Source organism: Felis catus, chromosome B2, assembly GCF_018350175.1.
Source record: "Felis catus isolate Fca126 chromosome B2, F.catus_Fca126_mat1.0, whole genome shotgun sequence".
Lineage (NCBI taxonomy): Eukaryota > Metazoa > Chordata > Mammalia > Carnivora > Felidae > Felis > Felis catus.
Window position 1 is genome coordinate 132,148,206 of NC_058372.1, and position 24,367 is coordinate 132,172,572.

Here is a 24,367-nt window from a genome sequence, read left to right on the forward strand (position 1 = left end):
AAATTGGAGGTGAGGAGTGGACAAGAGGTCTTGCAAAGACTAATGAGCATCAGACGACCAGAACTGCAGGGGATTACTAAGGAACCCTTGCGTCTCTAGTATAAAGCAAAACCATAGTGCACAGATACTATTGTCATCCTGGATTCCCAGTTTCATGGGAAATTCCTAATTCCGTCCTATTCCCAAGATACCCAGCTCGGAAGCACCATCATCTAAGCTCTGCTTCCCTGAGAATCCCCTGCTTCCCCACAGGCCTACTCATTTTTCTGTACACTGCGGATAAGATAGATGGCTCTTTACTCTTTTTTTTTTTTTTAACATTTTATTTATTTTTGCAAGACAGGGAGAGAGACAGAGTGTGAGCAGGGGAGGGGCGGAGAGAGAGGGAGACACAGAATCCGAAGCAGATTCCAGGCTCTGAGCTGTCAGCACAGAGCCCGATGCAAGGCTCCAACCCATGAACCTTGAGATCATGACCTGAGCTGAAGCCGGATGCTTAACCGACTGTGCCACCCAGATGCCCCAATTCTTTACCCTTTATTTATCTTCCCATAAAAATGTAGCACCAGAATAAACAAGTGATGGGGATATGTATGTGTGTATATATATATTTTTTTCCTCTCATTTTCTTGTATCCTTTATTCTACCCATTCACTCAGAAGAATTCGTTGCTTTAGGGAGGGATAATATAGCATAGAAGCAGAGAAAACCTTTTTGGTGTCAAAAGTACAACAAGGAAGTACATAAATCCCAGGCCATAAAACACCATATTTGGAAAATTAGATAAAGAACTAGTCCAGCCTGTCTTCAGACTACATTAAGATGGTAAGGACCGCAGGGGACAAGGAGAATCATAGCAGAAGCAGAGCTGAAACAACTATGGGTTCCTGAGGAGCATGTCCTGTAAGAAGGTCTCCCAAGAGGGAATTGGGAATCCAAGATCACACCCAACTGGGCCACTACCCCCAGGAGGAAAACCAGAGCCATTCAAGACTCCTGTATTCCTATCCCTCATCTTGTCTCCCCAGAGCCATTCAAGATTCCTGTATTCCTATCCCTCATCTTGTCTCCCCAGCATGGCACCGGGACAGGCCTGAGGCCACCTGGTAGAACATCCTGCAACAATGCAGGAACAATGGCGCCTGTGCCTGATGGCAGAGCAGAGACAGCTGTTCTGAGAGCCCTTCCTAGATGGAAGGTGTAAGGTCGCCATGGGAATAGGGACCCCTTGGATGAGCTCACGTGGATGAAGAGTTTATGTGGATGAAGAATAGTTTCAAGGAAAAGCCATCTCCATCTTTTCTCAAGTCTCTGCCCTAGAACTTAGACATAACCACACAAAAATGAGGGACATTCCACTAAACCAGGGGTTCTCAATGTACTGCTATTTGGCACCCCAGGAGACATTAGGCGATGTCTGGAGACACCTGTTGCTGTCACAACTGGGAAGTGCTACTGGACTCTGGTAGGCAGAGGTCGGGGATGCTACTGAACATTCTACAGTGCACAGAACAGTCCCCCAGACCAAGAAATTACCCAGCTCAAAATGTCAGTAGTTTCAAGGTTGAGAAATATTTCCTTAGACTGAGGTTAAATCTTGACCACTCAGCCTAAAAAGAAATGTATAATAAAAATTGTTTATTTATTCTAGAATAAAGAAAATGACACCTAGCCCCTGGTATTAAATGCACAACCATCTACTTATGCTAAGGAATAAATTTTTTTTAATATAAAAGAATCAATAGCCAATCAGTTTGCATTTAATGAAAGGGATCTGAGAAGGGAAGAAAAGTTTAAGTCGCTTCAAAGTAAGATAAAGTGTCCCCACACGAGGAAGAAAGGGAAATGGAATCATGAAAACAGACACTAAAAGTTCATGACAATATTTGAATCAAATGAGAGGAAGAAAGTCATCCATGGAGCAGCGTGCAGAGAAGGAGTTGTTCCTCACCAAGGACAATGAGAAATATTAGCATTTTTTAGAGAGGTGAAATTGTATTTCTTCCAGACTCTGTACTTACAGTTTACTAAGAAGGAGGTGTGTGAACCCCAAGACCACCCACTTGCTGAGAAGAAAACAGAAGGAAAACTTGGAAGCACTTTCAAAACTACCATGAATGAAAGCAAAAGTCAGAAACAATAGGGGCACCTAGGTGGCTCGGTGGGTTAAGCGTATGACTTCAGCTCAGGTCATGATCTCCCCGTTTGTGGGTTCGAGCCCTGTGTTGGGCCCTGTGCTGACAGCTCAGAGCCTGGAGACTGCTTTGGATTCTGTGTCTCCCCCTTGCTCTGCCCCTCCCATGCTCATGTCCTGACTCTCTGTCTCTCAATAATAAATGTTAAAAAATTTTTTAAAGTCAGAAACAATAAAAAAAAGGAGCAAGGGAGAAGGGGAGAAGAGAGGGAGAGGAAAGAGGAACACAGGAAGGGGGGCATGGGGGTGGGGAGAGAAAGAATGAGCTAGAAACAATTGCAAGGGGTAATAAATAAATTACTCGTATGTTAATGACATGCCGAAGTGTTCCATTTTTATGTGAAAGCAAATAACTATGAAGTATCACCAACATAAACACTGATTAAAGGAGATGAAATGTCTTGAGATGAAATGTCATAACATTACACAGTGTCAGTTTGCGGTGTTCTCAAAATGTTAATGACCTCCAGCTTCAGCTGCTTCCATTACCAGGGATCTCAGGGGAGAGAAACCTAAGCTGCAGGGCTCCCAGGAGGAGCCCAGAACCTAGTCCCATCTCCTCGCTGTTAATAGATAAAACTTCATTGAAAATGATCCGGTGACACTTGGCCATAATTCAGAAGGGACTACATTTTTTAAAAAAGAATTTTTCTTTTATCAGAAAGGACTTGAGTTTATCTTACCGTTTCAATAATGTTCCAGACCTGATTCAGTCAGTCTTCAATACTCTTTGGAATAAGTTTTCTATTCTTCTCACAGTGACATTTCCCCAGCACCGGGAGCACCTGCAGGAAATTTAGGAAGTGAGAGTTCATCATTTTACAAACGAATTCTGCACCAAAAAAAAAAAAAAAAAAGGCGTGGGCCAGGCTGAATTTTAACTGTTTTACTAGGACTGATCCCAGAACCCTTCATGAAGTGTTAGGGTATAGTCTCAGTGCCCCTCATGCCGTGCCCCTCATTTATTTTAATAAAAAATCATTAGTACCTTCGATGTCCGCCATTATTTTTGCCTCAGAGCCAAACAAAATAGGTTATCACTCAGTGGTCACTTTATGGATGAATCATTCTCTCCCACCTATTCTACTGACCCGGTTCCTCTCACACAGCCAGGACACGTGCTTTCCATCTCCCTGGCGACACTTTGGAACATGGGAACCCCAGTATACATGTATTTGTTGCCTTTGCGCTTCTGCAGTGTGTAAGTACATACCGATGGTTATGGCTGGTGCAATTTTGTCTGCCTTTGTTCAATGAATGCTTACTGAGTTTTTATTAAACACAAGCCCCCTCAGTTCCCTCTCTCAAAAAATGTCTAGTATCAGGAGAGACAGGAAGAACAATATGGGTCAGTATAAATAAGTGTCCTTCCCATGTCCAATTTGAGCGCTCAGTAAATAAAAGGAATAAGATAAGTCTTTCAGCTGGAGATATCAGAGAAGCTTCAGGAGAGTTACACAAAAGGGATTTTGTAAATTTTAACAGAATGGTGACTTTCTATCTGCCCTGAGTAGCCACTAGGTATATCTACATTTAACTTGATTTAGATTTATATTAAGTATACTGAAATAGGGGCCAGCCTGGGTGTCTCCATCAGGTAAGTGTCCGACTCTTGATTTTGGATCAGGTGTGATCTCACAGTTCGCGAGATCGAGCCCCATGTTGAGCACCACACTGTCAGCGCAGAGCTTACTTGAGATTCTCTCTCTCCCTCTCTGCCTCCCCCCTTCCCTCTCAAAATAAAGAAGGAAATCTTTAAAAAGGGTATACTGAAATAAAATTTAAAATTCAATCACACTAGCCGCATTTTAAGTGTTCAATAACCACATGCGGCTAGTGGCAACCATATTGGACATTTCCAGCACTGCTATAAGCTGAAGAAATGGTATAGTTACACATGAGAAACTCCAGGTATTGTATAGGTGGCTAGAGATCAGGAAACACTCCACATTTGCTGCAACATAGGGTGGGGAAAAATAGTAGTGGAAGATAGGACTGGAAAAGGAGTTTGAAATCAAATTGGAGTGAGTCTTGAATATATTCGTCTGAAATCAAAGCTTTTGTGAAGCAGAGAACTGAGGGTTCTCTGGAAAGGTAGGGTTAATTTGGAAAGGTATAAGACGATGACCTGAAAAAGCAACTAGACAAGGAGTCCTCAGCCATGGCTGCACATTAGAATGTGGAGGAAATTCCTTACCCAAAACCCAGGCCACATCCCAGATGAATTAAATCAGAATCACTGGGTGTGAGACCCATCAATGGCTTTTAAATCTCCCCAAATGATTTCAATAGTCAGGTGTTTAGGGACAGCCACTGGTACTACGTGCATGACGTCATTTCTCCCACTTGTGCCATTAATACCCTCTTTCCTCTGATGAACTTCCCCTTAGACTTTCTACCAAATGCTGTTAGAGTTGCCAATCACTATAAGCTGCTTCCCTGGTCACAAGATGTGGCCTAGGAACCAAACGTTGGCAAATCACAATAGGCTAGTATTGCTGGCTGTGGTGATCATCCCAGATTTAGACTACAATCCAAGTCAGGCAAATGAAAGCCTGTTCTGAGATTTGGCATACATATTCCTAGCGAGAAGGCTCTCTATTTAATGTAGGAGGCCACTAAACTGGGATGGCATTAGCTTAAAAATCTCTGTGAATGTGTTCCTCTCATTGCCACCAACCCAGCAGTGCAGGGTACAAAGCCATCCACGCAAGAAGATCACAAAATTCGCAGGTACAAGCACAGTTGAAAGGTTTGAGGGTGGGAGTGCCAGTAAAGGGAGACAAAGAAGATCTGGTGATGTATCTTGGGTTCCTGGTGGAATCCCTGGGGCCAGTTCCCCCTCTGGATTTCCCAGTCATAAGAATCAAGCAACGACCTACTACTCTGGTTTGTTTTCTTCCCGCTTAAATTTGAGATGGGTTTGAATCATCACGTTTAATGGTAAAAAATACAGAGATGTAGAATGTGGCTTTGCCAAACATACTTGACCATGTTAGAATACCTCTTAACAACTTATGGAACACTAACCTTTTTTTCCAAAGAGCTACAGAGGATAACTGAAGTGTGAGGGCCCTCTCTGAGTAGAATAACCATGGCAAACTCACTTGTAAACTAACAGCAAAATATTATAAGTGGACTTAAGCTAAGAGAACCAAAGAGCAAGAGGGAGAATGTGTGAGAGCGATGTGGTACCTAAATGGTGGGTGGGTAGGGCGCCTTGGTGGTTTAATCAGCTAAGACTTGATTTCGGCTCAGGTCAAGGTCTCACGGTTCCTGAGTTCCAGCCGCATGTCAGGCTCCTTGCTAAGAGGTCAGAGAGCCTGCTTGGGATTCTCTTTCTTTCTCCCTCTCTCTCTGCTCCTCCCCTGCTCACTCTTTCACTCTCTCAAAACAAAGAAATAAACTTTATAAATAAATAAATAAATAAATAAATAAATAAATAAATAGGTGGGTGGGAAAGGGAAGTGAGTCCTAAGGAGGATTCCAGGGCAAAGTAGTGAAAGGGGTTCTGTCATCTCCTATATCTGACCACAAGTCCTTGAGTTGTATATGAACACACACTCAATCCGTGTTGGCTGCACAGAAAATTGTTCCACTTTAGATAGCTCCTTTCTTAGTAACTCCATGGAACATATATATTAAAACAAACCCAGGGCCATTGCCAATTCAAAGGGGCCACCTCCCCACATGATGGGGCCCATCCATCCTTGGCGAGAGGATGTTAGCCTGTGACCAAACCAAAGTGTGTACCTAAGTGTGAAGGGCTCAAAGGACCAACTTTTAGTCAAAGATTGGGAGCACAGACAAAAATTTCCCTAGCGTATGCACACTCGTGCCTAGTTCACTATACCCAAAGACTCCCTTTTGAGTCTGTTTAATTGACCAGGATTAGAGATCACAGCCAGTTCTCGAACTCTTTCCACCTAGAAAGCACAACCAATAACCTACACATCTCTTTTGCCCAGCCATCCCCAGGTATGGATTAATAGGGGCTTATTGTGTTCTGTGTTAATGAATCATGAGTGGAGGCCAGTGAAGCAGACAATGTATCAGAAGCAGGAAACATAATTGGTTGGATGAGCAAAGGAGACAGGCATTAGATCTGCTCACAGGAAGGGGAAATAAGGCTTTGATCAAAGAAGAAAATATCCGGTCATGTAGGCATCGTTTGAACTCTTGCAATCCTTCCACTGCTGGTATTTCCTATCATTTTTACTTGGGGACCCAACATTTACTTACACCACCTCAGGCATTTTATGTAACTTAGCTCAGGCAATTTTCAGATGCCAGTCTTCATAGGATGTGCTCTGTATTTTAAAGAAATTTTACACTTTATTTCCGTTGATAGCATTTGAAAATGTAGGCTTCTGTGACATATGATGAAGAGAAATCTCTTCCCTGATAGGAGTTTGCTCAAGATGCCCCTTTAGAAGGCCTCTTCCCGTTCTAATAGTGAATGACTATATTTAAAAGATGTGTCAATGCAGAAAAAGTCTGAGAGATAAGATCTTGAAAGTCAAAAGCAGAGAATGGAGAGAATGTGAGAAATTTTGTTCTATCATTTCCATAATCAGGGGGAAAAAGCATTTTAGGCAAATCCCTTTGGATTTGCTAAATAAACAATATTTGTGGATAAGAAAATCACAAGACCGTTGGCATTTGAAGAATGCAGCCATCTCAGTATTCACTGTATCAGTCATACAATGACACTTGGTTTTCACCAAGCTTCACGGGGTCCAGATCACCTACAAAGATGAAGTGAAGGTTGTGTGTTCTGAACAGTAGTAACAGGCTACTTGATCATGAGAATCTCAAGCATTTTCCAAAATTGGACTGGTTTTGTCAGAGTCATAGGGATTTAGATACCCTCCTGATGAAAAATATCTTCCCATTCCATCAATTTGTTTATTAGGGGGAAAAAGTACTGTACCCTAAACTGTGGACTTCAAGCCTTCTTCTTAAAGTCAATAGATGTCTATATGAAATTTAAAGATCCCACAGGTTGGTAGGAGAAAATAGAGTCCTTTGAGTTTGCTTTCTACATCCCCTCCAAATCCTAGAGATGCCAACGTGTAAATTTTACAAACCACTATCCCAAATTGTTTTCTTCATCGGCTGACAAGCAGGGCACCCCGAAGTTGTACAGCATAGCAGACCAGTCTGAATGGCCTGAGCCAGCAATTAATTTGTTAGAACCAGGACGTTTTTGTATCTTGCTGAGTCTCCTATAAAAATGCAAATGTTCCTGGGAGGAGAAGCATCTTAAGCAATCATGAGGGATTATTTTATCAACTCCATTTGCAGCTTGGAAGCAGAGCTGACAGCAAAGCCTTGTAGGATTGGGCACAGATAACGGAGGTAAAGGAACTGAAACAGACGTAACCAAGGAAAAACTTTACTTCCCGAGTACACTGAAGAGGCTAGCAATAGTTTTGAAATAAAGGTTATTATACGGGGGCCTGCGTGGCTCAGTCGGTTCAGTGTCCAACTTTGGCTCAGGTCCTGATCTCACAGTTCGTGGGTTTGAGCCCTGCATCGGGCTCTGTGCTGACAACTTGGAGCCTGGAGCCTGCCTCAGATTCTGTGTCTCCCTCTCTCTCTACCCGTTTCCCCACTCACACTCTTTCTCTCTGAAAAATAAATAAACAACAACAACAAAATTATAAAATGGCTAACATTTGAATGCATCTTGAGTGCCAGATATTCTTCCAAGTCTCACTTTATGTATGAGCTCATGTTGTGTATTCCTTTATTCCTTTATGTATTAACCACAGCCACACGGTGAAAGTACTATTTTTTTTAGGGTTTGTTTGTTTGTTTGTTTGTTTATTTAGAGAGAATGAGCAAAGGAAGGGTAGAGAGAGAAGAAGAGAGAATCCCAAGCAGGCTGTGCCCTGTCAGTGTGGAGCCTGATGTGGGGCTTGAACCCACGAACCATGAGACCATGACCTGGGCCAAAACCAAGAGCCACGCTTAACCAACTGAGCCACCCAAGCACTTCAAAAGTATGATTTTTATAAGGTTTTATACCCATATTACTGATAAGGACACTGAGGCATAGAGGGGTTAAGGTCACACAACTAGTAAGGGGCACAGCCAAGATACAAATCTGTAAGGTTTGACTCTAGGGGTCTGTAATAACCTCCTGCAATGGTTCATCTTCCAGAGAAGAGGACAATTATTTCAGTTCTCCCCAGCACTTCCAAAGGGTAGCCTCTTTGACCTTTAACTTTCTAACCTCAATGATCTACTTGAGTTTGGTAGACGAGCTTAGAGGAAATAAAGATAAATTCCCAGTGAGCTACGTGCTTATTCTTTTTAATCATAGTTGACATACAACATTATATTAGTTTCAGGTATACAACAGGATTTGACAACTATGTACATTATGCTCTGCTCACCACAACAAGTGTAATTACCTTCTGTTACCATAGACAATAATTACATTATCGACTATAGTCTCTCTGCTGTACTTCTCATTCTTGTGGTTTATTTATTTTATAACTAGAAGTTTGTACCTCTTAAACCTCTTCATCTATTTTGCCCATTTCCCACACTCCTCTCTTCTGGCAATGATCTCCATTTTGATGAGTCTGTTTCTGTGTTTTTTGTTGTTCTTTTGTTTTGTTTTTAGATTCCATATATAAGTAAAATTGTATGGTATTTGTCTTTCCCTGTCTGACTTATTTCACTTAGCATATTGCCCTCTAGGTCCATCCATGTTGTCACAAATAGCAAGATTTCATTCTTTTTTTATGGCTGAGTAATAGTCCCGTGTGTTTGTGTGTGTGTGTGTGCATGTGTGTGCGTTCATGTGTGTGCGTGCGTGTGTATACCCCATCTCTTCTTTTTCCATCAATGGACACAGGTTGCTTCCATATTTGGCTTTTATAAATAACGCTGCAACAAATATAGGGGTGCATGTACCCTCTCAAATTAGTGTTTTCATTTTCTTTGGGTAAATACCAAGTAGTGGAAATACTGGATCATATGGCATTTCTATTCCTAATTTTGTGAGGAAACTCTGTAGTGTTTCCCATAGTGGTTACACCAGCTTATATTTCTACCAACAGTGCATAAGGATTCCCTTTTCCCACATCCTTACCAACACTTACTTATTTTTTAATACTTGCTATTCTGACTCAAGTGACATAATTTCTCATGAGGTTTTGATTTGCATTTATCTAATGATTAGTGATGTTGAGCACCTTTCATCTACCTGTTGGCCACTTTTTATGTCATCTTTGGAAAAAAATATCTATTCAGATTTTGCTCATTTTTTAATTGGGTTGGGTTTTCTTTTTGCTATACAGTCATGTGAATTTCTTTTATTTGTTTTCTTTTTTTTTTTTTTTTGGATATTAACCTCTTATTGGATATGTGGAATGCAAATATTTTCTCCCACTCCATAAGTTTTCTTTTCATTTTGTTGACAGTTGCCTTTGAGGAGCAGACGCTTTTTATTTTGATGCAGTCCCACTTGTATTTTTTGTTTGTTTGTTTGTTTGGGGGGGCAGTTGTGGGTTTTTTGGTTATTGTTGTTTTGTTTTTTGTTTTGCTTTTGTTGCCATTTTGGTGTCAAATTCAAAAAAAATATTGCCAAAACCAATGCCAAGCAGCACACCCTCTATGTTTTCTCTTAGGAGTTTTATGGTTTTAGGTCTTATGTCCAAGTATTTAATCCACGTTGAGTTGATTTTGTGAGAGACTTAAGGTAAGTGTTCAGTATCATTCTTTTGCATGACTATCCAGTTTTCTCGGCAGCATTTATTGAGGAGACTATCCTTTCCCCATTGTTGGCCTTTTTGTTAAAAATCAATTGACTATATATGTATGGATTTATTTCTGGGCTCTCTATTCTGTTCCATCAATCTATATGTCTGTTTTTAGGCCAATATCACACCATTTTAATTACCATAGCTTCGTAGGAGAGTTTGGAATCAGGAAGCATGATGCTTCCAGTTTTGCTTTTTTTTTCTCAAGATTGCTTTAGCTACTTTGGTTTTTGTGTTCCATACATATTTTGGAGTTGTTGTTTTTTTCTATTTCTGTGATAAATGCCATTGGAACTTTGTTGGGATAGCACTGAATCTGTGGACTGCTTTGGGTAGTATGGACATTTTAACAATATAAGTTCTCCTGACTCATGAACATCTTTCCACTTATTTGTGGCCTCTTTAACTTATTTGATCAATGTCTTAATGTTTTCAGTGTACAGACAGATCTTTTACCTCCTTGGTTAAATTTAATTCTAAGTAACTTATTCTTTTTGATGCTAATTTAAATGATATTTTTTCTTAATTTCTCTTTCTCCTATTTTATTGGGTAAAGAGAAATGTAACTGATTTTTGTGTATTGTTTTTGTATCCTGTAACTGTACTGAAATGGTTTTTTAGTTCTAATATTTTTTGGTGGAGAAAATACTCAATATTTTAAAGATAATTCTCCCCAACTAATATTGATGCAATGCAATCCGATAAAACTCTCATCAAGCTTTCTTTTTCTTCTTTTGTTTTTTCAGAAATTGGCACTTTGACTATAAAATTCGTGTAGACCAGCCGAAACAATATGGGAAACAAATAAAATAGTTGGAGAACATATTCCATTGATTTAAAGATTAACTGTACTATCTTAGTAATCAAAACAACATGATGTGGCATAAAAAATAGACATGAAGGTCAATGGAACCAAATAGAGATTTTAGAAATAAACTCACATTTATGTAGTCAATTGATTTCAACAAGGTGTCAAGGTAATTCGGTTGGGAAACAATAATCTTTTCAACAAATGGTGCTTGAACAATTGGACATCTAAGGTTAAAACAAAATAAATCTAGTCCACCTTTATCTCACACCTTATAAAAACTCTAACTACAAATGCATTATAGACCTACAAATGTAGAACTAATACTACAAAACTTCTGGGAGGAAACATAGAAGAAAATCTTTGTGACCTTGAATTAGGCCAAATTTCTTAAGTAAGACACAAAAAGCACAAAAAAATTGATAAATCAAATTTCATAAGAATGAAAGCATTTGCTCTTCAAAATATTTTTAAGAAAATTAAAAGGTAATCCACAGGGTAGAACATAGATCTATTAAACGACTTGTATTCAGAATATATAAAAAATCCTCACAACCTAATAATAATCCATTTCTCAAATGAGTAATAGATTTGGATACAAAGCTCAACAAAGAAGATACACAGAAGGCAAATAAGCACAAGAAATGATCTTCAACGTGATTAACATTACCACATGCAGACTGAAACCACAATGAGGTACGATACTCTCACCAGAATGGCTAAAATTACCAGGTGTTTGTGGCGCCTGGGTGGCTCAGTTGGTTAAGCGTCCAACTTCAGCTCAGGTCATGATCTCACAGCTTGTGGGTTCGAGTCCCATGTCGGACTCTGTGCTGACAGCTCAGAGCCTGGAGCCTGCTTCAGATTCTGTGTCTCCCCCTCTCTCTGCCCCTGCCCCACTCATGCTCTGTCTCTGTCTCTGTCTCTCTCAAAAACAAACATTCAAAAAAGTTTTAAATTAACAGGTGTTTGAAAGAAGGTAAACAACTGGAATCCCGATACATTCCATATAGAATACACTTTAGAAGACAATCTGGCTCCCCTCTTAACCTACCGAGCCACCCAGGAGCCCCCTGGCTCCCCTCTTAAAAAGACAAATATACACTGACTCTATGACCAAGCAATTTCTCCTCAATACATTTACTTAGAGAGAAGAAAGCATATTTCCACACAAAAATCTGTATGCAAATGTTCATAGTAGCTTCCTTCAAAGTAGTCCAAATGGAAAGAATCCAAATACCTATCAACTGAAGCATATATAAACGTGATTTTTTTCCTACAGTAGAGTACTACTTAGCAATAAAAAAGGAATATGCAACAATTGGATGAGTCAAAAGTAATGCATTAAGTAAAGCAAAGACTATGCACTCTATGAATTCATTTTTTATTAAATTCCAGAAAAAAGAAAATCACTCGTTGCCTGGGCCCAGAAGATTAGAGAAGGGAGTTGATTGCAAAAACACAGCTGGAAATTTTGGTGCGATAGAAATATCCTCCATAATAATGTTGGTGAGTTGTGCTACTGTGAAAAATTCTCAAAATTTATCATAATGCCCACAAACCTGAAGTTTATTGTAATGAATCAATAAAGCTCATCCAAAAATATAAGGAAAGATCTCTTTATCAAGGAGTTAACCTCTTTCAAGCAATAGAAAATAAGAGAGAAAATTAAATGTTTTTAATGAAAACAAAAGATGCTTATCAAAAATATTTTGTCTTGTATAATGGTATGTGTATTAGCAAGGGCTTCAGAGAAACAGAACCGATAGAATCTGTACATTTATATATGGGGAGAGAGAGATTTATTTTGAGGAATTGTCTTAAGGGATTGTGGGGGCTAACAAGTTCAAAGTGCACACACAGGGCAGGCCAGCAGGCTGGAGGCCCAAGAATTGCAGTTCAGATCTGAAGCAGTCTGCTGGAAGTTCTCCCTCTTCTTCCAGAGAAGTTCATCTTCAACTGATCGGATGACACCCACTCACATTATGGAGGGTAATATACTTTACTCCGAGTCTACTGATCTGAATGTTAAGCTCATCTAAGCAACACTTTTACAGAAACATCTAGAAGAATGGGTAGCCAAATATCTGAGTACCACGGCCTAGCCAGGTTGCCACATCCCAGTATGCAATTTACAAAGTTCCCCCATATATGTTATCTCATTTGTTCATCAGACAGGACAAATAGAAGTTACAATTTCTACCATATATGGAGCAAGAAACTGAAAAATTCGAGAAGGTAAATGGCTCTCAATTTCTCCTGGCCGGAGAAAGGGGAGCTCAGGAACTCAGGGCAATCATCCTGTCTCCCAACTGCATGCTCTTTTGTCCTTAGTGCAGTAGAAAGAAATAGTAAAAGGGATTAAATATATCCTTTGTTCCTTATAAATTTTTCCCTGGCATTTCTCCAAGCCCAAGACATTTAAGGGTTATATAATTTTTCATGTTCACTTTTAGAGTTAGGTAAAATCGATAATATATTTTATAAAGACTTACTTCACTTTTATCCCCTGACAAGATGAAGTTAACAAACCAGCAAACCACTGATTAAATAGAGGCAGAAAGAAAATAACCCTTGAAAATGAAATTCCTACTTGCTTTCTCCTGCTATTTGTTTCAAACACAGTATTATCAAAGGGGTGGGAGGAAGTCAGGGACTCCACAAAAACCTGCCAACAGATGTAGGAAAGGAAAATATAAGACAAAGGAAAAACTTTACAAAGTGATAAACTCTGGGTCTTCCAAACTAATTTATTTAATTGGCATTTTCCCTCACCAATTAACAAATAACATAAGACTTATTTAATAACTTTATCATTTTCTACATTTTCAATGTAAAGGGTCAAAGTAAATTTCTCCCCCTTCATTCATTTCTACATAATTTTAAATTCATGTTGGAGCTGCATAGAAAGAGTCCTTTATTTAAGCACCATTAGCATTTGCCTTTATGGGGAAAGATGGGAGGAATTCCTTAGGTGTTACCTTTTCCCTCCCACTAGCCAGCTGGCTGACCTTGGACAGAGCAAGCTCAGCATTTTGGGTCTCCATCTGTAAAGTTAGTTCACTATTGACTTCACATAAGTGTTGGGGGAAAGATGCATTAATAAGCACCTAAGCAACTGGAAAACTGGCATCAAAACATTGCTACCCAACCCAAGGCTCCTCAGCAAGGCTTTCCCATGGCTACAGCCCCCGTGCCCGTCATCAGCTCGATCCTGATCGCTGTTTGCCTATCAGGCCGGTCTTTGTACGCCCACTTCAACAAGGGCTCCCAGACAAACAAGAGACGCAGGGGACCAGCTGCCTTTCCACTCCTTCAGCAAGGCCTCATAAGGGATGATGACGTCTAAGAAACCTCACAAAGCAATAGCAAAATTGCTCACACGTAGACAAAGATTTCTACTTCCTGACATACACACAAAATAGGGATTGTTTTAAAGAACCTGCAGAAGAATCCATTCTATAGTAGAATATTGACAGCCCACTGGAAATGAGCACGAAGTGAAACGTTAACAATAACAACGATAATAACCAGTTACCTGTTATAGTGAATGCTCGTTCAAGGCCAGGAATGAACGTCGCTATTTAATTCTTACACAGACGCGGCAAGGTAGTTTCAGTCATTCCTACTTTACAGATAAAAAATGGATTGGATCTAAAGAAGTTAGGGAATTTGCTGACAGCTAACAGAGTCAGGATTTGACCCCATGGGAAAGAGGAAGACCTTGTAAATGCATGCATCACTCAGCACCTAAGGGCAAATGAAACTTCTCAAAAAGGAGAATAATGGGAACAGGTTGTACAGGAAGAGGATGCGAGAGGTAGGGGAGCCTGACACCAACTTTTTCTTCCTGAAGCCATGAGCCCACATGAAGGCATTAAGAGGAGAAGATTGAGGGGACGTGAGGTGGGGGTGGCGGTTTGGGGGGCATGTGCTCTGAGATGTAAGGGCACATACTCTTCCCTCGGGGCACCCAGCGCTCCCCAAAAGACTCATATTTGACAAACAGCTTTTATTTTCTGCCATATTTTCCATCATCTACAATTCTTAGTAATATTATTAATAGGCACATCTTTTATGCAATGCTTTCTTTTGGAAATTGATTGGAAGCAGGCAGGTGGATGAGGCAGCAGGGGAAAACGCTAAGAAGAAAAGGTGGTGAGTGGGTGGATGGGGGTCACTGGAGAGAAAAAGAAATCAGAAATATATTCATACTTGTTTGGAAAAAGTGACTAAGTAAAATAAGTGTGATCATTTGAGGCAGCCAGTCAGTCTGACCTTTATAAAAAGAGCAGGATGATTCTACTTTTCTCCCACTCCAAGTCATTTTAAAGCAATCCATAAGGGCTCACTTCTACCAGAGAGTTGTGAGATGCTGTGGGAGAGTCGTTATCTACAAAAAAAAGTTTCAGAGGGTCAGCATACACTTTTGTTAAAGGATAGGGGTGCCGGACCCCAAAGAAAACCCAGGAGGTTACTCTTGCTTGACTCATCATGAATATAGCATGTAGACGAGCTGGATGAAAATATCTTAAGAGAACACTTGATAGGAACAAAATGGTAAGCTGCTGCATCTTTTTCAATCATCTCAACATTTTATTTCCTGCCATACTCCAGGGCCGGGTGGTAGAGAGATGCCATAGTGGGCTAGACAGGGCAGGGGCCCTGAGTTAACCCCTTAGGAATGATCCAGACTGAGTGAAAAAAGGGCAGGCAATCTCATTTCTTCACTGAGTAAGAAGACTGTTTCTGGAAGCATAAGAAAAGATGAGCATTTATGAGGAAAAAAGAAGGAAAATGGAAACACATGTGTATTCATCTAAAAAGGTTTTCAAGTCTGATGACAGGATTTTGTGATCTTCACTGTGCGCAAAGGCTTAAGAGGTGACGAAGCTCATTAATGCAGAAAGTCAAGGCTTCCCTAAAGGACCTTTATTTGTTTCCTAGGGCTGTTGTAACAAAGAACCACGAATGGAGTGGCTTAGAACAACAGAAATCTACTGTCTCACAATTCTGGAGGCCAGAAGTCTGAATCAAGGTGTTTGGCAGGGCCATGGTCCCTCTGAAGCTATAGGGAAGAATCCTTCCTTGCTTCCTCCTAAATGATGGAGAAAGCCATCAATCCTTAGAATTCCTTGCCTTGTAGCTGCCTCATTCCAGTCTCTGCCTCTGTTATCACATGGCATTCTCCCTGTGTGTCTATGACATCACGTGTCACTTCCCTCTTCTTACAAGGACGATAGTCATATTGGATCAGGGGCCACCCTAATGACCTCATCTTAATTTGAGTACATCTGCAAAGAACTTATTTCCAGTTAAGGGCACAATTCATAGATATTACAGATTAAGACTTCAGCATATCTTTTTGGGGACTCTCAACTGCTCATGTTCACACCTCCCTTTCACTCTCCAAGGAGAAAACTTCTGTGCTCTGTCTGCAGCTCCACACAGCAGGGGGTACAGAGTGGGAGGTAAGTAGAGTTATTTAGGATGGCAAGGCCAGACAAAAGTCCAATAAGCGAGAGCAAAAGTCAGGCAGGTAAGAAGCAACGGACGAGACCAAGAAGTATTATCAATTTAGTGTTACTGAATAAAAAAAAGAAAGAGGAGTAAGCAGCAATGTCAAATTCCCAGTAAGGTTTAATGACATAAGGTCTGAACAACAGCAGAATGATGACTTTTCCTCGCGTTCAGTGCTGAAGATTATAGCTGTAACACAAGTTTTAGAACATGTTCTATCAAGGCTGAAGTTTTTCCAATAAAATAAAGCCATGCATATATTCCTGAAAGGCACTCTACAAATTTTAAACTACATTATATTTTAGAATCATTGGGTCAGGAAAGAAAAATTACATAAGTAAAGACATGAAATGGTAAGATATTTGAAACTCTTTTTTCAAAGATACATATTAACTAAAATTAGCCTAATACAAGTTGTCTCTACTTCCTCTCCAAACATATGTTGAAATACTTGGCAAATATAATGCTTTTAAGACACAAAACTGGGAGCTCCTGGGTGGCTCAGTCAGTTAAGCATCTGACCCTAGCTCAGGTTATGATCTCACATTTAGTGAGTTCGAGCCCTGCATTGGTTCTCTGCTGTCAGCACAGACAGCTGTCTCCCCCTCTCTCTCTACCCTTTCCTGGATCATATTCTCTCTCTCTCTCTCTCTGTCTCTCTCTCTCAAGACTAATATATACAAATAACATAAAATACAAAACTAGTCTTAAAGGAAATAAAAAAATATACTAGGTACACAAATGAAAGAACAAATGTATGAGTAATGCCTCTACCTCTGGAAAAAAAAGAACCCATCAGATTGCCACATAAACCTTGGTAGCAAAAGGCTAGGTTTTTAACACTTATCCAGGAACATGAGGCCAGGAACTTAAAATAGCCATGTCTTCCATGAAAAGGGAACTAGAAGTGGCAAAGAAATCCGTAGTGTGTTAAAAATATTGGGTAGGGAAAAGTTAAATTTCCCAAGAGAAATTAAAATTGTATATCTAATTAGGTGTGAGATCTTAATGTGTACCACGCCAACTGGCACAAGACACTCAATTTGGGAAATGAGTTTTAAAAAACTGATTCTAAATCAGTGGAACATAGTATTTCTCACAGAAGCAAACACACAAGCAACAAAAGGACACTACTTTATAAAGAACCCAGATCACAATGACTCCCACAGGTAAATAATTGTGCAGGTGAACTAATCCTAAGAAATTATAAACCATACAAGAAAATGGAACACTATGAGAAAGTCAGCAAATATAAGAGGACAATTAGCATGCTAATTAAAACTTTAAAACCGTATAAAAAAGACTCCAAAATAAGTGTATTTAAGTGATTAAAAAATAACAATGTGAAATAAAGCACTAATAATATTAATGACGCTGTTTAAAAAGACTGATTAGAAAAGATTTAAACATATTTCTAGAAATAAAAAATATATATCACTAACATCTAAAATGCAAGGAATGGGTAAAATCGTGCATAAAATAGCCGGAGAAGACAAGCAAACTGTGAAACACTTTGGAAAAAAATTACCAGAGCTACAAACAATAGAAAATATAAATACGAATTAAAACATGAAGAAAAAATTTATAAAATCTTTTTTAACGTTTATTTATTTTTGAGACAGAGAGAGACAGAGCATGAATGGGGGAGGGGCAGAGAGAGAGGGAGACACAGAATCAGAAGCAGGCTCCAGGCTCAGAGGGATCAGCCCAGAGCCCCACGCGGGGCTCGAACTCACAGACCGCAAGATCATGACCTGAGCTGAAGTCGGGCACTTAACCGACTGAGCCACCCAGGTGCCCCTAAACATGAAGAAAAAATTTAAAAAGTCCAATGCGCTTCCAGTAGGAGATTCATAAGAATATTAGAGAAAATGGTGGCAACACAGGATTTTAAAGACAATAGCAGAGAACTTTCCAGAACAGAAGATCAGTCCGCAATGTAAGAAAATATAGTAAATCCTGAGCAGGATGTGTGGGGAGCCTGGGTGGCTCAGTTTCTTACACATCTGACTCTTGATTTTGGCGCAGGTCATGATTCATAGTGATGACATTGACCCCACATGGGACTGCTTGGGATTCTCTCTCTCCCTCTCCCTCTGCCCCTCCTCTTCTTGCTGTCCTGCTCTCCTTTCTCTCTCTCTCAAAAAAAAAAAAAAAAAAAAAAAAAAAGTAAACTTGCACCAAGACACATCAAAATAAAATTTCAAAATACAAAATCAAACAGAAAATATTAAAAGCAAGTTGGAGAAAAAGATCATCTATACCAAAGTGACATTGGAAGGATTGCAAATATCACATCAGCAAAAATAGAGACTAGGAGATAATGGAAGAAATCTGTCAGTCTATGATTTTATAAAAGCTAAGCAATTATGGGCATTGCGGGGAAGATGGCGGCGTAGGAGGATGCTGGGCTCACCTCATCCTGATGATCACTTAGATTCCACCCACACCTGCCTAACTAACCCAGAAAACCACCAGAAGACTAGCAGAACAGAGTCTCCAGAGCCAAGCACAGATGAGAGGCCCACGGAAGAGGGTAGAAAGGGTGGAGAGGCAGTGCACACTCCACGGACTGGCGGGAGGGAGCCGGGGTGGAGGGGCAGACTGCCGGCCAAGCAGAGCCCCCAAGTCTGGCTGGCAAAGTGGAGGGGCCGGATGGAGTGTGTTCAGACAGCAAGCGGGACTTAACTCCTGGAAGGTTATAAGTTAAAGCTCTGCTCGGAGAGTGGGAAGGCTGGAGAACAATGGGACAGAGAGTTGTTGAGCCCCGGACGACAGAGCTCAGCTTGGCAGGGAACAAAGGCGCTCGCCGGCTCCATCTCCCTCGCCCATTCCCCCAGCCAAAATCCCAAAGGGAACCAGTTCCTGCCAGGGAACATGCTTGCACCTCGCAAACACCCAATGCTGTGCTTCTGCAGATCCATCCCTCCGGTGAGGGCCAGTCTGATTCCCTCCCAGTGCCACAAACCCCTCCCGGAGAGGATCACCGAAGGAAAAGCGAGCTGAGCCTACCACTCCCGCCACTGTGCACCTTGCCTACTCACCCCAGCTAATACGCCAGATCCCCAGCACCACAAGCCTGGCAGTGTGCAAGTAGCCCAGATGGGCCACGCCACCCCACAGTGAATCACACCCTTAGGAGAGGGGAAGAGAAGGCACACACCAGTCTGACTGTGGCCCCAGCAGTGGGCTGGGGGCAGACATCAGGTCTGACTGCGGCCCCGCCCACCAACGCAACTTATTCAAGACAGCACAGGGGAAGTGCCCCGCAGTCCCGCACCACTCCAGGGACTATCCAAAATGACGAAACGGAAGAATTCCCCTCAAAAAAACTTCCAGTAAATAATGACAGCTAACGAACTGATCAAAAACGATTTAAACAATATAACAGAAAGTGAATTTAGAATAAGAGTCATAAAATTAATCACTGGGCTTGAAAACAGTATAAAGGACAGCAGAGAATCTCTTGCTACAGAGATCAAGGGACTAAGGAACAGCCAGGAGGAGCTAAAAAATGCTATCAATGAACTGCAAAATAAAATGGAGACAACTACGGCTCGGATTGAAGAGGCAGAGGAGAGAATAGGTGAACTAGAAGATAAAATTATGGAAAAAGAAGAAGCTAAGAAAAAGAGAGATAAAAAAATCCAGGAGTATGAGGGGAAAATTAGAGAACTAAGTGATGCACTAAAGAGAAATAATATATGCATGATTGGTATTCCAGAGGAGAAAGAGAGAGGGAAAGGTGCTGAAGGTATACTTGAAGAAATAATAGCTGAGAACTTCCCTGATCTGGGGAAGGAAAAAGGCATTGAAATCCAAGAGGCACAGAGAACTCACTCAGACATAACTTGAATCGATCTGCTGCACGACATATCATAGTGAAACTGGCAAAGTATAAGGATAAAGAAAAATTCTGAAAGCAGCTAGGGATAAACGTGCTCTAACATATAAAAGGAGACCGAAAAGACTCATAACCTATCTCTCTACTGAAACTTGGCAGGCCAGAAAGGAATGGCAGGAAATCTTCAAAGTGATTAACAGAAAAAATATGCAGCCGAGAATCCCCTATCCAGCAAGTCTGTCATTTAGAATAGAAGGAGAGATAAAGGATCTTCCCAAACAAACAAAAACTGAAGGAATTCATCACCACTAAACCAGCCCTACAAGAGATCCTAAGGGGGATCCTGTGAGACAAAGTACCAGAGACATCGCTACAAGCATGAAACCTACAGACATCACAATGACTCTAAACCCATATCTTTCTATAATAACACTGAATGTAAATGGACTAATTGCGCCAACCAAAAGACATAGGGTATCAGAATGGATAAAAAAAACAAGACCCAATTATTTGCTGTCTACAAGAGACTCATTTTAGACCTGAGGACACCTTCAGATTGAGAGTGAGGGGATGGAGAACTATTTATCATGCCACTGGAAGCCAAAAGAAAGCTGGAGTAGCCATACTTATACCAGACAAACTAGGCTTTAAATTAAAGGCTGTAACCAGAGATGAAGAAGGGCATTATATAATAATCACAGGGTCTATCCATCAAGAAGAACTAACAATTATAAATGTCTATGTGCCGAATACAGGAGCCCCCAAATATATAAAACAATTACTCACAAACATAAGCAACGTTATTGACAATAATGTGGTCATTGCAGGGGACTTTAATACCCCACTTACAACAATGGATAGATCATCTAGACAGACGGTCAATAAAGAAACAAGGGCCCTGAATGATACATTGGATCAGATGGACTTGACAGGTATATTTAGAACTCTGCATCCCAAAGCAACAGAATATACTTTCTTCTTGAGTGCACATGGAACATTCTCCAAGATAGAGCACATACTGGGTCACAAAACAGCCCTTCATAAGTATACAAGAATTGAGATCATACCATGCATACTTTCAGACCACAATGCTATGAAGATTGAAATCAACCACAGGAAAAAGTCTGGAAAACCTCCAAAAGAATGGAGGTTAAAGAACACCCTACTAAAGAATGAGTGGGTCAACCAGGCAATTAGAGAAGAAATTTAAAAATATATGGAAGCAAACGAAAATGAAAATACAACAATCCAAACGCTTTGGGATGCAGCGAAGGCAGTCCTGAGAGGAAAATACATTGCAGTCCAGGCCTATCTCAAGAAACAAGAAAAATCCCAAATACAAAATCTAACAGCACACCTAAAGGAAATAGAAGCAGAGCAGCAAAGATACCCCAAACCCAGCAGAAGAAGAGAAATAATAAAGATCAGAGCAGAAATAAACAATATAGAGTCTAAAAAAAAATGTAGAGCAGATCAATGAAACCAAGAGTTGGTTTTTTGAAAAAATAAACAAAATTGATAAACCTTTAGCCAGGCTTCTCAAAAAGAAAAGGGAGATGACCCAAAGAGATAAAATCATGAATGAAAATGGAATTATTACAACCAATCCCTCAGAGATACAAGCAATTATCAGGGAATACTATGAAAAATTATATGCCAACAAACTGGACAACCTGGAAGAAATGGACAAATTCCTAAACACCCACACTCTTCTAAAACTCAAACAGGAGGAAATAGAACACTTGAACAGACCCATAACCAGTGAAGAAATTGAATCAGTTATCAAAAATCTCCCAACAAATAAGAGTCCAGGACCAGATGGCTTCCCTGGGGAATTCTACCAGACATTTAAAGCAGAGATAATACCTATCCTTCTCAAGCTATTCCAAAAAATAGAAAGGGAAGGAAAACTTCCAGACTCATTCTATGAAGCCAGTATTACTTTGATTCCTAAACCAACAAAGACCCAGTAAAAAAAGAGAACTACAGGCCAATATCCCTGATGAATATGGATGCAAAAATTCTCAATAAGATACTAGCAAATCAAATTCGACAGCTTATAAAAAGAATTATTCACCATGATCAAGTGGGATTCATTCCTGGGATGCAGGGCTGGTTCAAAATTCACAAATCAATCAACGTAATACATCACATTAATAAAAGAAAAGATAAGAACCATATGATCCTGTCAATCGATGCAGAAAAAGCATTTGACAAAATTCAGCATCCTTTCTTAATAAAAACCCTTGAGAAAGTCGGGATAGAAGGAACATACTTAAAGATCATAAGAGCCATTTATGAAAAGCCCACAGCTAATATCGTCCTCAATGGGGAAAAACTGAGAGCTTTTTCCCTGAGATCAGGAACACGACAGGGATGTCCACTCTCACCGCTGTTGTTTAACACAGTGTTGGAAGTTCTATCATCAGCAATCAGACCACAAAAGGAAATCAAAGGCATCAAAATTGGCAAAGATGAAGTCAAGCTTTCACTTTTTGCAGATGACATGATATTATACATGGAAAATCTGATAGACTCTACCAAAAGTTTGCTAGAACTGATACATGAATTCAGCAAAGTTGCAGGATACAAAATGAATGTACAGAAATCAGTTGCATTCTTATACACTAATAATGAAGCAACAGAAAGACAAATAAAGAAACTGATCCCATTCACAATTGCACCAAGAAGCATAAAATACCTAGGGATAAATCTAACCAAAGATGTACAAGATCTATATACTGAAAACTATAGAAAGCTTATGAAGGAAACTGAAGAAGATGTAAAGAAATGGAAAAACATTCCATGCTCATGGATTGGAAGAATAAATATTGTTAAAATGTCAATACTACCCAAAGCTATCTACACATTCAATGCAATCCCAATCAAAATTGCACCAGCATTCTTCTTGAAACTAGAACAAGCAATCCTAAAATTCATATGGAACCACAAAAGGCCCCGAATAGCCAAAGTAATTTTGAAGAAGAAGACTAAAACAGGAGGCATCACAATCCCAGACTTTAGCCTCTACTACAAAGGTGTAATCATCAAGACAGCATGGTATTGGCACAAAAACAGACACATAGACCAATGGAATAGAATAGAAACCCCAGAACTAGACTCACAAAAGTATGGCCAACTAATCTTTGACAAAGCAGGAAAGAATATCCCATGGAAAAAATACAGTCTCTTTAACAAATGGTGCTGGAAGAACTGGACAGCAGCATGCGGAAGAATGAAACTAGACCACTTTCTTACACCATTCACAAAAATAAACTCATAATGGATAAAGGACCTGAATGTGAGACAGGAAGCCATCAAAACCCTAGAGGAGAAAGCAGGAAAAAACCTCTCTGACTTCAGCCACAATTTCTTACTTGACACATCTCCAAATGTAAGGGAATTAAAAGCAAAAATGAACTACTGGGACCTTATGAAGATAAAAAGTTTCTGCACTGCAAAGGAAACAATCAACAAAACTAAAAGGCAACCAACAGATTGGGAAAAGATATTTGCAAATGACATATCAGACAAAGGGCTAGTATCCAAAATCTATAAAGAACTCACCAAACTCCACACCCGAAAAACAAATAATCCAGTGAAGAAATGGGCAGAAAACATAGACACTCCTTAAAGAAGACATCCGGATGGCCAACAGGCACATGAAAAGATGCTCAATGTCACTCCTCATCAGGGAAATACAAATCAAAACCACACTGAGATACCACCTCACACTGGTCAGAGTGGCTAACATGAACAAATCAGGAGACTATAGATGCTCGCAAGGATGTGGAGAAACGGGAACCCTCTTGCACTGTTGGTGGGAATGCAAATTGGTGCAGCCGCTCTGGAAAACAGTGTGGAGGTTCCTCAGAAAATTAAAAATAGACCTACCCTATGAGCCAGCAGTAGCACTGCTAGGAATTTACCCAAGGGATACAGGAGTACTGATGCATAGGGGCACTTGTACCCCAATGTTTCTAGCAGCACTCTCAACAATGGCCAAATTATGGAAAGAGCCTAAATGTCCATCAACTGATGAATGGATAAAGAAATTATGGTTTATATACACAATGGAGTACTACATGGAAATGAGAAAGAATGAAATATGGCCCTTTGTAGCAACGTAGATGGAACTGGAGAGTGTGATGCTAAGTGAAATAAGTCATACACAGAAAGACAGATACCATATGTTTTCACTCTGACGTGGATACTGAGAAACT

The 24,367-nt window shown here is 40.2% G+C and overlaps 1 long non-coding RNA gene across 17 annotated transcripts in view; it reads right to left on the reverse strand.

The window, feature by feature from the left end:
* LOC102901364 overlaps positions 1 to 24,367 on the reverse strand; it is a 278,672-nt gene that overhangs the window by 133,066 nt on the left and 121,239 nt on the right. For all 17 annotated transcript variants that reach the window (XR_006598376.1, XR_002157540.3, XR_006598373.1 and 14 more), the window contains one exon: positions 2,878 to 2,979. This is a non-coding gene — a long non-coding RNA (uncharacterized LOC102901364). The remainder of the gene's footprint in view (positions 1 to 2,877; positions 2,980 to 24,367) is intronic.